Below are 12,594 nucleotides of genomic sequence, written 5' to 3' on the forward strand. Positions count from 1 at the left end.
CCGTATCTATAGCGGTGCGATAGGAAACCGCTAACAGCTTCCGGTTTCGGTCAATCCGCCCGTCCAACGTCAGACCCACATCATTGCCACCCCGCCGTCGCGTCAGCATCTTTGTCCACCCCTGCGCCAACGTGTCTGCCATCGCATCATCCCCGTGGACCTCTCATATGCTGCCACATCACCATATGACATCATGCTGACGTCATCCGGCCTTGACCCCACCCGATGACGTCATGCTGACGTCATCCCAAAAAAGCGCCAAAGTCCCAAAAAATCCATATTTTGGCCAATTTTCGCGTTTTTTCACACTTTTTGCCAATTCGCTGTTGCTTTCTCTGCATGCTTTTTCACGTTCAAACCTGCGCCACCTTGCTGGAATCGATCTGGAGACCTCCGGCGTACCATTCCTGCCCACATTCGTGACCATTGCTCGCTGTTTACCAGGTGTTCACCCTTCCAAGTACTCAAGTGGGAACAGCTGCATCTTCATCCACAGCAAATCAGCAAGCAGCCAAGGATACTGAGCAAACCTCTGCCAAAGGCAAGGAAAAGGAGATGGAGCCAGAACAACCACCTCATGAGGAGGTACAGCAGCAACAATAGGTACAACAGCCACAAGAGGGGCAGCAAGAGAAAGAGCAGCCATTACAGCAAGAAAAGGCAGCTGAGGCACCAATTGTTACTGAACAGCAGATACCCGAAATGGTGCCCCCTAGGCAAGAGACAACAGTTGAAACATCAGTCCTCCAAACTCCCCAAAAGGAGGACATAAGCAGAAAAAGGGACAGAGAAACTCCCTTGACTACATCAATAAGTCATGGTGAGAAGAGGCATAGAATGAATCCCCTTTCAGAGGAGGAGATGCCTATTGGGCAATCTTTGGGCATGGGCCCACCTAGTATGGAGGCATCTGCAAGTTCCTTCCAACAGGAACAAGAGAGGACAGTGGGAGGAGAGGTCAGCTCCTCTAGCCAGCAGAGGGAGGGTGAACTGAGCATTAAACAGCAGTTCATTGACATAAAGAAGAGGAATGATCCCATTAAAATACAGCTGTACAACCATTTATTGAAAATGGCTCCCACTAATCAACAAAGACTCACGTCTGCATATGATGTTCAGGAAGGCAAGATGATCATGAGTCACTTTATGCCAACTACATTGCAGCCACAATCTGCTTCAGACTACTTAAGGACCAATCTTGAGGTCCTGGCCAAAGACATCCACCCAATGGACAAAATTGAATTGCATAAGCAAACGGGTGAGATGGTATATGCTTCCTTGGCAGACAAGACATTGGACAATTACAGGCTAGAGAATAGCCTAAACAATACAGCTGCTCAGCTGGAGTTGGAGAGGGCCTCCTCTCAAGCAAAAGATAACAGGATCAGGGCCCTAGAAGATATAATCATAGAGATTGGGCATGACCCCAAGGACATCAAGGGCATACAAGAAATATTGAAGTTAAGGGATGCAGACATGGCAGCCTTAAGGAAAAAGTTCAAGATCCCAGCCACTATTCATCCTCAAACAGATGAAGTTGCCCAGCAGAGACATGATCAAGAGGCCACACAATTACTGGTGTCTCTATATAAACAATTGACCCAGACTCAAGAAAAATTGGGAGAGTCAGAGGCTGCACAGGCAGCATTACAAGCATCATTGCAGCAAAGGGAAGAAGGTCAGACATCTCAGCCTCCTCCAGAAATAATCAATCTGGAAGAAGCTCCTAAGACCACTGCCCCTCCTTTACAGCAGACAGAGCCAACAGCACCATCTACATCAACAGCTGCACCAACAACAGAGCAGGCTCATAGTCTGGATATGCAGAAACTTCAAAATGAGATTCAGGTCCTGGAAGCTCAAATGTCAGAGCTGAATCAAGCCAAAGAGACTTTGGCTAAGATAAATGAAAAATATGATAAATCCAAACAGAACGTAGCTGAGAAGGAAAGAGAGATAAAGGCTCTCAAAAAGAGGATAAATGAGCTGGAGAAAGAGCTCACACTTGATAAAGTAACAGCTGAGCTCAAGGCAGTCCTATGGGCAAATATTGGCCAGTCCATTACTGACCAGTGGCATTACATTGAGACCATACATGAGCAGTCAGAGCTCATTGCAAAGGCACATAGGGAGATCCAAAGAGCAAGGGCAAATCTTGGCAATATGCCGGATGCTGCCAACAGAATGATCAATGTGCTAAATCACAGGACAAGCTCTCAGCTGGCTACCATTGGAATTACCAACAGAACTGAGACTATCTCAGTAGTCAAAAGGGTCCTGACCTTAAGAACCCTGATTCAAACATTGGAAAGGAGAAGCCAAGATATGCAGACAAAAACCAATAGATTCATGGACAGGTTCCTGGCATTGCAGAACAGAGGTCTCCCCAGCATACTAAGCAGTGCAGGAAAGCTGCTTACCCACGAAAATGATGCAAAGAGAGTCAATGCCTTTGCTATAAGTCAAATTGCAGAAAAGCCTAGCACTTCAGCAGAATCAGGGCCAGCAACGGGGCAGATTCTCTACAACAGGGTGGAAAACCTGTTTTTCATCATGAATGAAATCAATCATCTGTTCGATGTGCCTCCAAACTTTTATAAATACACAGAGGCAGATGAGACCATGGAGGCAATTTTGAGGCATCAATTGCCCACACTGGAAGTTTGGACCAGGTTGATACAAATAATACTGTCAAACCAGAGCCAATAAATCAAGTTTTTCATTGAAATATGCAAAGCTGTCATACACAGGGAAATTTTGACATATCAGCATGCATGGAGAAAAGGGGCTGGGCCAACTCAGCGAGCTATTCGGCCACTACAACAGCAAGTACAGTCATAGGTGGCAGGGCTGAAAACTACAGCACGACAGCCACAAAGCGCACATGTTCCAGAATGAAAGCAGAACTTTCAGACCGACTCAATGGCCTCCAAAGGTCAAAATATCTTCTGACATACATAAAGAGCATTTATGTTATATTCAATGATGTAATAACTTTCTTATCTATTATCTGGAAAAGTTGGTGAACGCATTCATTTCTCAGATGACTCAATGCCTGAGATATTTTGTATGTAACACTTGTATAAATTCCCCCTCGCATGAGTTTGCAGGGGTTGTTGTTGATTTCTCTTGAAGAAGTTCTTATGCTGTAATCTTTTCAGAGTTTAATAAACAAAGTGATGGAATTTCTCAAAGTTCTGAAGCGTTGAATGCGTTCTGGTGTCTGTTGAAAAACTGCAGGATTCCTGTGTACTTCACAATACAATAAGTTTTCTGTAACTCTCTTTGTTATGTGTTTCAATCTTTTACAATCCATATATGTTTCTAATTTCTGAGTATTTAGCAACAAAGAAAAAGAATAGCCTTCAGGATTTATTCATGCAATACCCTGAGCTCAATCTATGTTGTTAATGAATGTTTTCTTCAGCTGTAATCTTGATAAGTGTAATTCTTAATTGCTGCACTATCAGAATATATCTTTCACAGTGACCTTTGTTTCAGGAATTCAAGTTTGCTCCTGTGCAACATGTTTCACTTTCACATCACCAGCTTAATGGAGAATTCTTAATTGCTTTCTGTTGGCTGACCATTCATCACCACTTAAGTTTAAATTTTGTTTGCTTGAGATACCCAATAGGCCCTGCAGTATGAACATCATCACTCCAGCATTTCAAAACACTTCACAGCTCTAGACTCCATTGCCCAATATTATCTGAACACTACATCTTAAGCACTGAAAGAAGTCCTTCAACCAAAATATAAACCAAAAAACCCTCACTTCATAACTAGCCTAAAATATTCATAGAACAGAGACAAATTATAAAGAGAGAGCCCTCTCTAATTACAGTTTGGCTAGAAACTATAATCCAAAGATTGGTTAGTGGTTACCCCGGCCGTATTCCCTTGGGAGTCATAGGGAACAACCTGAGTGTTAACATGTTTATCTTCCTTGTTATTTAATTTATAAACTTACAGACGAAGCCTGAAGTCGAGTCAGGTAGCTTTCGAACTGCATTTGCTATGCAAATGCAAAGTAGATAAATGCTGATTCAGTCAATCTCCAGGATTTGTTTATGAATTAAACAACTGATTTACAAAATATTTAATTGTCCCTGTGGTAGCTCCAGTAACCTCCTTAGATCTACCCCTGATTTTTGGTTTACTGATTACCATTTGCTCGGCCAAAACCCTTGAACTGAACTGCAAACTGTGACCCGGAACCCAAGCAAAGTCTCGTCTTTGGCCCAGCACAGGCTTTGTTATGTGAATATGAAATTCAGTGCACTTCCCGAGTGTAGTAGGTGCGCTACATTTCAAGTTCACTATGTTACAGGTGCTTTGATCAGACTAGGCATTGTTCCTCAGTTTTGGTTTCTGTGTTCATTCTTTTCAGTTCTATCCATGAGTTTTGATGTTTGTAATTAGTATATCTCTGTTTGAAACCCCTTTCCTTGCTGATATTCCGCCTCCATTGTGAAAAATAACTGTAAATATTTTTGTGTATTTGTTGAGTCATTTTTAGTTCTCCTTTGCAAAAAGTAACGTAATTGTATTGTCGTTTCTTGATTTGAAAGTGTCGCAAGTGTCGTTTTCAGTCATAGGAGAGAGTTTGGTTGCTCTTGATAGTCAATTACCCTGTTACTATTGTATTTGGTCTGAATTTGTAGTTTTTCTAGTGTCGAAAGCAAGTATTCATTTCTAAATCGTAAAGTGTTGTAATTGTCTTCATTTTTTATTTTGAAAAGAAACTTGTTAGTAACTGTCGCTTGAAAAGTAATTCAGATTTGCGCATTAGCTTTCTTTTTATCATTCACATACTAAGAAAGCCAAAAACAAATACATGCATGTGCATTTGCATTTAGACTGTTTGATTGGTTTGATTTGCATTTTCATTTAGAGGGGAAGTACCCAGTGGGTTTCCTCCCGTAAATTCATTATGTAGAGCAAAAAAAGGAATATCAAACCACAAATGGGACATCTGAATTCGCTATGTCTAAGTGCCTACTTTGCTGCAATCAATAGCCTTTTCTAACTATGTTTATTTTCTTTCTTAACTGTGCCAAGCACTATGTTACAATGTCAACTATGGCATTCTAGTATCTTCTATTTTTCATTTTCAAATATTATATCTAGCCGCTGCATTGCTGTATTCTTCATGTGCCAAATGCTTCATCATTGCTACACTAATAGCCGTGCCTTTTGCTAATATTAACCATGCCAATTGTGTGATGGTATTTGATAAATTTTTATAAGTCTATTAACTGTGTTTTAATCACTATCCTATTATCCTGTTCGAGCTTATTTGTCTCTTGTGCCAAATTCCAGTGTAGTAAGTTTTAATGCTTCTCTTTATTGCATTTCAGGAAAAAAATGGTCGTATAAGTTTTATTAAGCATTGCACTCAAATGAAAATACCCTCTCCTATCACACTCTAATATTTTCTTTTGTTGCTTCTGGAGGCAGACAACATAAAGATGCTTCTCTCTTTTATTCAAATCCTTTTTTGCAATTAATATGATTGGGTTCACTTGAACAGGTGCAGTAGCTTGTGCTGAGCACCCCCTATAAAGATCTGATGTAGTCTACTCGGTTCATCTGCTTTCTCCTTGGCCTTTGACTTCTGTCTTTTCTGCATATATTCTGATCCCCTCTATGTCAACCATGTTGGGGGCACAGGGCTGCCTCCCTTCTTCCTCGTACAAAGATTGGTTTAACATCCCCTCCAAGGTTCCCTGTCTGCACCAGGAACTTGGTCACAGATTTTGATTTTATCCATCTCCCTCCCTCCAGTTAAATGTCGCCTCAAACATGTAACCCTCCAACAAACCCATACCTGCCCACTAGATCCATCATCCACTACCCATTGTGTGAATGTGTGGCTTGAATAGATGGACCACCACCATAATGTCAACATAGGAGCAACATTAAAAATCCCCTATGCACTAAATGCCTAGATCCAACTAAAATATGAAGTTATGAACAAAATAGACCCTTGGCCCAAAGTCCAGTACAACCATCAACATAATTAAAACCTTGAAGGGTGAGTCACATCAACAAAACAATGAACAATAAATGATATGACACCTAAACACCTGCACCGTAGTAGAACAAGGAGGGTCATCATTGATTAGCTTTGAAGGCCATCCCAAAACATTGGGAAACATAAATATCACTGGAAGTTCCATCCTTCATTACCATCATCCTGAGGTCACCACATATTAGATAACCCCAAGAGGATGCAGGGTACCTTTTCATCCAAAGTATGCTCTACTAGATGTAGTTGTGGTAGTGGCATAGCCAAACTTAGCACCTCTCCCTTATTTCTCACACTCACTGACTCGTACTTTGTCACTACTCAAAGCCTTGTCTTGAGCATTGGGATGGCACAAGTAGAAAATTTGATGATTATCAGCCGAGACCCTACTCATTATGCAAAAGGCACCTCTTCAGTGCTCAAGTAGCTAACAAAATGCTCAAGATCCATTGCAACTTTGTCCACCTGGGCATGTATTTGTAAGGAATAATTATTCACAACTGTGGATTTGTTAGACCTACAGAAATCTCATTGATCAGACATAGTTCCTAGTTCCTAGTGGACTTGACTTCAAAGATGTATCAAACTTGTACTTCGTGTTTTGTAATGCACCTTAACGATAGTACAACATGTGCTCCGTTGAATTATGACATTTGCACTTCCTAGTGATAAGGGATATACATGACTATATATATCTTCTAATGTATAACCTATGCACACCTATGATGTAATGATTAATCCTAGGAGCAACCAAATATAAGAACTTAACTGGTAATTTTGTTCCCAAGTAGGAATATCAACAAATCATTTTCTTTAAATCATTCTACTTTAAAGTGGGATGAGGTGAAATTTTAGCCTACCAAGATGTTTAGTGAGAAGATAATAATAATAAACACAAATAATTAAAAAAAGAAAAAAAATCACTAGAAGATCATAACCCAGAAGCTAGTACTCCAGAAGAATTTCCAGAGGACCCCAAGCTTGTGGAAATCTGCAAGTAAAAAGAATGCTAACATGTTGTCAAGGAAATTTGTAATAAAAGAGAATGTCAAGCTATGCTTCAGTCTCAGGCCTCTCCAACAAAACATATATGTTATGTCTCCAATGCATGAGGATCACCTGTCTTCCATTAATATTTTGAGTTTGTACTTGGAACATATGATCAAACTATCCCTATTAGCAAACTGTCCCGATTATCAAACTCTCTATTAGCAAACTGTCCCGGTTATCAAACTCTCTATTAGCAAACTATCCCTGTGCCTTCTTATCTGGTGAGCCAAACTCCTTTTGTTTCCATGTATCACAATTTGGGTAGAGAGTGCCACCTTTCATGCTTCCTCTCCTTGGGACTTTTTATTGATGATGTTATTGAGGTGTAGAGGGATTTTCCTCCCCCTTGATACATACTGAGAGAGTTCCTTTGTCTTTTGAAACTGCTTGCTTAGCCATTTGATTGACTTGGGAGTTGAATCTTTTTCTAACCTGAAAATAGTGGACTTATTTAAATACATTGAGTAGCAGGAACATTTTATGATAGATGCATGCCAGGGCTTAAGAGGAAGGAGCTCTTTCCTGCTTCAGTGATCTTGTGATTGTGTTGGAGTCCTCAACTAAAATTTCTTGCTTAGCCATCTGATTGACTTGGGAGTTGAATCTTTTTCTAACCTGAAAATAGTGGACTTATTTAAATTCATTGAGTAGCAAGACCATTTTATGATAGATGCATGTCAGGGCTTAGGAGGAGGGAACTGCTTCAGTGATCTTGTGATTATGTTGGAGTCCTCAACAATAACTACATCCCTTTGCACAATGTCCTTCAGGAACCTGACTCCTTGATACATTGTTAGTGCTTCTGTTTGTTATTAGTTGCTAGTCCCTATCTCCAGGAAAATTTTAATTTCTAGGGACCTCTTCCACTCAGAAAAACACAACGCAAGGTCTTGATCTCCATTGAATCCATTCCTTCTAGTTCCATAGTGTTGGCATAAAATATTTTAGCTACTGCTACTCTTTGGGTATCCTTACAATTCGTATACCGTGGCTCAATGCAGTGATGATTCAGACTAGTTTATAATGTGATTTGAAGGGCACCTTATCTTATTTGCAGTGAACATTGATTTAAACTAGTGCATAATGAGATTTTATGTTTTTTACTAAACTCTGTCTTCAAATTTAGAAAAATTCCTTCCTTCCACTTATGCCATGACACCTCTATCTTGGCACAAAATCACACATATTTCAAGATCATTGGCTTCTTAGGTTGGTTTTATTGAATTCCAACTATGGAGGCTTGCGTTCTTTTAGCATGAGGAAGAATGTAAGAATGAGATATGTTCTTTCAGCATGAGGAAGAATGTAAGAATGACATGGAAAGAAATTCTCCAAGAAAACGTATATGTTATGTCTCCCATGCATGAGGATAATGTGTCTTCCATATATTATTTTGAGTTTGTACTTGTAGCATATGATCAATAGGGTAGGTGAAAGCAGTGTTGAAAATATTGGTATTGGAAAAATATCGGCGAGGGTCCAAAAAACATCTTATTGGCAATATCAGCGAAAATATCAACAAAATATCGGCAAGCATAAAAAAAAAAAAAATTTCAAAATTTTAAACATAGCCGATATTTTGCCGATATTTTGGAAATATCGCGATATTTTGAAAACAAAAAAATCTCGCGATATTTTCTCGGCGATATATTGTTTTGCCAAAAATATCGCAATATTTTCGAATATCGCCGATATTATCAACAGTGGGTGAAAGAGCCTTTTATACAACGGGGTCAAAAGATAGAGCCTTTGCAAGGGATATAGGGAAGCAATGAATTATTGGTTTATGAGAGGAATCCCATCCTTTGATAAGAAAACACATGTGATGTTTTCATATGGAGTTTCTAGATAACTCGTGATAGATTTTTAGGTAACTCCCTTCTGCCAGCTCCATGTAGAGGACCTCTTTTCCTTATAGAGAGACTTATCCCAGACCAAGTCCATCTCTTTTACCAAGCTTTCTATCCAAAGCTTGAGATGGTAGGATATATTTTGTTTCCGCTTTCGATGGTAGGATAGATTTGTGGTATACATAAATCTAGAACTTGCTAGATTTCTCACTCTACAATGTTTCTATCTGCTCGAATTTGCGCTAAAAGGAAATCTAACACATGTTAGATTTTCTTTTACATTGCAACATTTTTAATATAGCACACATTAGACTTATTTAGTCCTACAATGTTGTTATGTTCTTGTGTTTGTGCTTGAAGGAAATATAACATGTGTTAGATTTCTTTCAAATTAAATTGTGCTTGGGTTTGTGTTGGAAGAAAATTTAACACAATCTAGAAGTCTTATACTCTACAACGTTGTTATCGGCAATGTGATTGTATTTGTGGTAGACATAAATGTAGCACATGTTAGATTTCTCACTCTACAATGTTGTTGTTGGCAACGTGCTTGCATTTGTGTTAGACATAAATGTAGCAGTTGCTAGATTTCTCACTCTAGAATATTTCTATGTGCTTGAGTTTGTGCTAAAAGGAAATCTAACAAATGTTAGATTTTCTTATACATTGCAATGTTGTTAATCTAGCACACGTTAGACGTATTTAGTCCTAAAATGTTGTTATGTTCTTGTGTTTGTGCTAGAAGGAAATATAACATGTTTTATATTTCTTTCAAATTTAAATTTGCTTGTGTTTGTGTTGGAAGAAAATTCAACACAAGCGAGATTTCTTATACTCTACAAGGTTGTTGTTGGCAACATGCTTTTATTTGTGGTAGAAATAAATTTAGCACTTGTTATATTTCTCACTCTACAATGTTTCTATGTGCTTGAGTTTGTGCTAAAAGGAAATCTAACACATGTTGGATTTTCTTTTACATTGCAATGTTGTTAATCTAGCACACATTAGACTTATTTAGTCCTAATATGTTGTTATGTTCTTGTGTTTGTGCTAGAAGGAAATATAGCATGTGTTAGAATTCTTTCAAATTTAAATGTGCTTGTGTTTGTGTTGGAAGAAAATTTAACACAAGCTAGATTTCTTATACTCCACAATGTTGTTGTTGGCAACATGCTTGTATTTGTGCTAGACAGAAATCTAGCACTTGCTAGATTTCTCACTCTACAATGTTTCTATGTGCTCCAATTTGTGCTAAAGGAAATCTAACACATGTTAGATTTTATTTTACATTGCAATGTTGTTAATCTAGCACACATTATAGACTTATTTAGTCCTACAATGTTGTTATGTTCTTGTGTTTGTGCTAGAAGGAAATATAGCATGTGTTAGATTTCTTTCAAATTTAAATGTCCTTGTGTTTGTGTTGGAAGAACATTTAACACAAGCTAGATTTCTTATACTCTACAATGTTGTTGTCAGCAATGTGCTTTTATTTGTGGTAGACATAAATCTAGCACTTGCTAGATTTCTCACTCTACAATGTTTCTATGTGCTCAAGTTTGCGCTAAAAGAAAATCTAACACATGTTAGATTTTATTTTAAATTGCAATGTTGTTAATCTAGCACACAATAAACTTGTTTAGTCTTACAATGTTGTTATGTTCTTGTGTTTGCGTTTAAAGGAAATATAACATGTGTTAAATTTCTTTCAAATTAAAATGTGTTTGTGTTTGTGTTGGAATAAAATTTAACACAATCTAGAATTCTTATACTCTACCATGTTGTTGTTGGTAACGTGCTTGTATTTGTGGTAGACATAAATCTAGCACTTGATAGACTTCTCACTCTACAATGTTTCTATGTGCTCGAGTTTGCACTAAAATTAAATCTAACACATGTTAGATTTTATTTTACATTGCAATGTTGTTAATGCTAACATGTTTTTGTTTAGGCTAAAAGAAAATCTAGTTTGTGCTAGATTTTTTTTGTCGTGTAGTGTTGTCATTGGAGATATTTATATGTTTGTTATAAGTAAATGTAATTCTGAGTAAATTTTTCTCACCCTACAATGTTGTTATGTGATTAATTTCGCATTAGAAGGAATTATAGTATGAATTATATTTCTTTCACCTTGTAATGTTGTTATTTGCAACGTTCTTGCATTTTTTATAGGAGGAAATCTTTGTACACTATCACATTCTTAGACCACATATTCCATATGAAGGGCCTTCTAATCGTTTCAAGGTTTAAAATTTTTTATATTGTAACAATAGTCTATGTAGGCATGGACTAAAACTTCATAGTCTCTAAAAGGCAAGGTCAAATGTCCCAAGAAATATTATTATTCCAATGACTTTATTGACATTGTGTTTATGTTTTTGCTTTACAATACAATGTTGTTGTTGGCAATCTTCTTGTATGCGATAGAATATAGTCTAGCATGGGTTTCATTTCCTTTGCCTTGCAATATTTTAATGACAATATGTTTGTGGTTTGTGGTAGAAGGAAATCTAGCTTGTGCTATATTTATTTTGTTTTGCAATGTTTTTCTTGGAAATATGAATGTGTTCGTGCTAAAAATAATTCTATCACGTGCTAGATTTCTTTCACCTTACAATGTTTTTTTTTGACAATATCCATGCGTTTGTAATAGAAATAAATCTAGGATGCAAATGCAATATGCTTTTGTTCATGTTAGAAGTAATTATATCACATTCTATATTTATTTCACCTTGCAAAGTTGGTATGTGTTTGTCTTTGTGCTAGACAAAGATCTAGAAGAAAATATAATGATTGCCATAGTTAATGTTCTTTCATTGTGTTTTGCTATTATTTTATCTAAAGTAAACTAAGAATATACATGACTATAAGAGATAAATTTTGTGTATATATGTTGTTATTTTGGTCTATACAATTTTTTTTGTTTATTCACAATGTAATGTCTTTTGGAAATGTTCTTATGCTTGTGCCAGAAGGAAACCTAGTAGATATTTGCTTTCCTATATTCACGATTAAAATAATATAAAAAATTATTTCGAGGTGCCCTTTTTCTAACCTTGATTAGCTATTATTGTGAGTTATACAATTGTTATTGTTCTTGTTCATTTTGTTACACATATAATTATGCGAATAGTTGTAGTATTTATAAATTCATATTTTCTTCAATAATTCGAAATTGTGATAACAATTTTTTTACTTTATTTTCAGATACCATGGACTATGAAGCTAGTGAGAATTCAAAGGAAGCATCCAAGGAAAAAGGAAGTTCAAGAAACACGACACAAAATTCTTTAATTGGTATGACAATTTTAATTTATACTTTGTTAAAATTGTTAGACGTTGTGTTAATAACTGGTTGTTGATTAATAAAACCCATGGAAATAGCCTTAGGATTGGGGTTTTAATGGGGACAACCCATACTAACATGGGTATTTTTTTCCAAGAAATTTTAAATATGTGATAACTTTTGGTGTCATATACTAAACTTGCATAACATATGTACTCATTTATTATTGTGCATGTAAATGAAAATCGTGTATTATAAGGTTGTTTAATACTATTTGTTATTCCATGTCTTCCATTAAATTTTTCTTTCTAGAAACCGTGGAAACTGGTGGGCTTGAAATTCGAAGTAAAGTAGCGAAGACAAAAAGAAAAACA

Source organism: Pinus tabuliformis, chromosome 3_2, assembly GCF_031772625.1.
Source record: "Pinus tabuliformis cultivar Carrire ecotype Pingquan chromosome 3_2, CPIR1, whole genome shotgun sequence".
Classification (NCBI taxonomy): domain Eukaryota; kingdom Viridiplantae; phylum Streptophyta; class Pinopsida; order Pinales; family Pinaceae; genus Pinus; species Pinus tabuliformis.